The 4,089-nt window shown below is 37.7% G+C and overlaps 1 pseudogene; it reads right to left on the bottom strand.

The window, feature by feature from the left end:
• Positions 1–765: 765 nt before the first annotated feature.
• LOC140826028 (proline--tRNA ligase, chloroplastic/mitochondrial-like) lies at positions 766–4,089 on the bottom strand (annotated as a pseudogene).

Genomic DNA, 4,089 nt, shown 5'->3' with positions numbered 1-4,089 from the left:
CGATAAATTAAAGTGAAATTTGACAAATTATGGAGGGACTAAATTGATATTTGAATTGTTAAAATAAAAAAAATAAAAGTGTATGTTGAAATAAAAAAAAACAAAAACAAAAAACAAAAGGGTAATATTAACATCATATTAAGGTAAAATTAAGAGAAAAAATTGACGTCCTCCTAGATAATTACTATCGTGTCTTGACTTTAATAAAATAGAATACATATAGATTACTAATACACGCATAGAGAAGCACAGTCAATGCATTATAATATACACAGAGATTACGTATATTAACTTCAACTGATATTTATATTTTGACAAGGCTCGCATGACGATGTCGGGTTTGGACTATCAAGTTTTTTGCCATTGAATTCATTTTCAGAATTTGACCATTTCAGATCATGTGGATTTAATTAGTCTGGTTGATTTATTTTTTTGATACCATCCTAATTTCGGCCCCTTACATTCTTAACATGTTGCGGAATCGGGATCCAGGACTTAGCAGATGCAGAATATCCAATAAATTTTAATCGACGAAATATCAAATATTGTATGAGAAAATATATATATTATGCAAAATTCTGTAATATATATATATATATATATATATATATATATATACATATAAAACAGCATCTTATGTCCTCTCACTTCATGTTAAGTGCAGCATACTGCAAAGATGGCCGACGAAATATGAAAGCCATTTTAGAGAGATATACGATGCAAAGATGGCCGACGAAATATGAAAGCCATTTTAGAGAGATATACGATAATAACGCACTGACAAAAAACAACGCAGATTCCAATGTGCTATATCTGTTGTCTCCTTGATAATGTACATGAATAATGAGTGTGTATGTTTCTGTAACTACTAAGAACACAAAATTTTATAGTTCTTTGATCAAAGAAAAAAAAGATATCCCCCAGCCCAGAATAAGGGTGCTAAAGTACCTGGCTGACCAAGGGCCCCTTGCCCATTTTCCTTGAGCTATTGCTTCTTTCAGCTCGTTGTAAGAAACCAAGTCGATAATGTTGCTAGAAATGAAATTCTTTCGGTCAGAAGCAAGCAACAATAGTATCATTGTGAAGTACCCAAAATTTGAACGAATCTTCTGAGCTTCTTGAGCGTTAATGGTACATATTACCAGTGTTGGCCTTTTTCTCTCTATTAAGTCTAAACTTTGCCATATTATGTAAATGCAGCAAGATTTTATTATTTCTGTTGTGAAAAAGTTATCATATAGAATCAAATAGGCTTGCTTAAAAAATAGGTGTTTGTCTACCTAGACGGTTTCTTTTTCCAGGAGCTAATAGACCGTAAAAAATTTGCTCACTCACCTATCTCAGAATGATGTTGCTCGTTCTAGAAGTGAGGATTGGACCTCATCCAACTTGCCTTTTACACAAGCCACCAAAGTTGAAGATTCCATAGATATACCAAATTCTTTTCCTTGTTTTCCAGGAATATATCTTCTAGAAACAACCACATTCCCACTTGCAACATCTCGAGGACCAATTTCAATCCTTAGAGGGACCCCCTGATGAAATTAAAAAGCCTGGACACAGTCTCATATGTACCATTATAACGTAGTATTATAAAGTGAAACAACAGGATTTAACTTGGAGGAACTTACCTTCATTTCCCAAAAGTTGAACTGCCACCCAGGTGTTCTCTGCTCTGAGTCATCAACTTTAAAATTAATTCCGGCAGCTTGAAGAATTTCTCTCATAGATAATGCAGCAGTTAACACTCCAGCTTTCTCATCGGGCTTCATCCAGATTGGAACTATCATAACCTGCAAGAACCCGTTAATAAAAATTTGAAACTCTCTTAGTATATGCAGAACACCATTAATTGGGCGTCCATATCACATGTACAGATATAAAAGGTTCATCACACGTCATAAATTTTGTTCATACATTGATTTTTAGCAGTACTGGGCCACTGGCACAAATGTTTTCAGTCTTAGAAGAGATATCAGTGAAGTCCTTCAAAAATGTACCTTCACATGTGCCAGACGTGGAGGAAGCATCAAGCCAATGTCATCTCCATGCGACATAATTATACCACCAACAAATCTGGTGTTAATTGCCCATTATGTCTGCCATACATGTTGCCTTTGTCCATTCTCATCAGTGAACTGTACAGGTAAACAGTTTATTAGATCAATAAACTCATCAACACATTGTTAGCGTAATGCCATCTCCATGCACACACATCGAAAAAGGTCACAGGTTTAAAGTTCTTAACAGTAAAATTTCACTGACCTGTTTTCCAAATGCACGAGAAAAATTCTGCCCAAGGTTGTGACTTATTCCTGCTAACAAAGCCTTTCGATTTCCCATCATTGCATCAATGGTATAGGTCTTTGAAGCACCTGCAAATGTCTCCATCTTTGATTTACGCCCAGCAATAACTGGTATCGCAGCTTCCTCATAAGAAAACTCGATATACACGCCAATCATTTGTAATGCCTGCAGTTTGTAGACAAGTTGGTTAAATGAAAGTGCAAAGAGTTGGAGCTATGTGAACATCTCTTTGAACAAAAAGAATTAACCTCCTTTTCTGCCTCCTCTCGAGTGGCACGAGCTGTGTAACCCTCCTGCCAAAGAAATTTAAGAGTTCTGACAATGGTTTGGTATGCATCTCCCACCTTGTCACATTTACCCACTGAAACATATCAAACACGTGGCACAAAAAAATATCGATAAGTGATATCCTACGTGTTGAAAATGAACAAAGAAACGGCACAAAGCACTGCACTACCTGATTGATCATCAGGGGAGATCACGGTAACTATGGATCCATTGAGTGAACATGTGGTTTACCATTGTTTCACTAGTAGGTCGAACCTGCCATAACCTCAACAAAGGCAAAAATCAAAAAGTAAACTCAGGGTCACACCAGCATTTGCCAAGAATATTGATTAATTTTCAAAAAACCAAATGCAAAAAAATGCAGGAAAATAGGGTAACACGTCTATTTAGCACAAGCTTCTCTTCAAGCTCCTTTCCTTCTCCAATTGTAACAAGAGCTAGTTCTCTACTAAAACCTTCAACATGGCTGGCTTCTTTCTCAATGAATGAATATGGTATAAACCGCAATAATCACATTAATCACTCAACAATCATATATCTAGTCAAACATCAGAACCAAGAAAATCCTTGTCACAGTAACCACTTAATTTGACAAAAGATCTCTCCTTTGACACGTGTTTCAGCAAGAGCAATGCCTCATATGCTCCAGTCCCTGTAACGAGTGAAGAACAACCTCCAATCACTTGTCAAGAGCTAAAAAAACGTATAGCCTTAAATTATGCATTTGACACAACTTAGTTCAATCAAAACACCGTAGCTAACAATTATCCAATCCGATAAACTCAGTAGCTCAACGCAAATAACTTCAAATGTGACACCACAAACAAGAATAAAATACCCATCATTCACCAACAAACAAGGAAGCTAATCGATTCCATGCCACAAGAAACTACCAAAATTCCAGATACCAACTGAAACAGTGTCAAATACTCGTGTTTAATGATGGACAAAGTATGAACCTTACATATTACTCTGACCAGTCTCCTTAAACTTCACATTCAAGTACTCCTGCACCCATCAAAACAGCCCAATTTGCAAAAAGATCCAAACTTTCTACTTATGAAGTTTCAATAAGAAAACTCGAACCTGAATCGCCTCCCAAATGGCGCAACCATAAGGGTGAATAACCATGGTGCCACGGACAGGGCCATAATCAGCGAGCTCTGCATTATCAATCATATCTAAATACCAAGCATTAAAGTCCTGCGAACGAGGGGGTGATAACCCGTTCCTTTCCTTGCTGGAGTTTGGGCTTCGCCGAGTCGTCTTTGAGTTCGGAAGGAATCGGGAGTTCTTTCTGAGCGGTGCTGCTTTGGGATGAGAAATTGGACGCTGCGTATTCGCTGGAAATGGTGACGGCGGGGAATTGCTGCAGCGGCAGCGGAGGAGAGTGAAGTGAGGGAAGGGAGTCGAAGAGCAGCATCCATTTGGCGGTGGCGCTCTCCACAGACTTGCGTCGATGTGTAATTAGAGACGAGGTCTACATATGGCGTT

Source organism: Primulina eburnea, chromosome 1 (genome assembly GCF_022965805.1).
Source record: "Primulina eburnea isolate SZY01 chromosome 1, ASM2296580v1, whole genome shotgun sequence".
NCBI classification, from domain to species: domain Eukaryota; kingdom Viridiplantae; phylum Streptophyta; class Magnoliopsida; order Lamiales; family Gesneriaceae; genus Primulina; species Primulina eburnea.
This window is presented reverse-complemented; position numbering and strand designations above follow the sequence as displayed.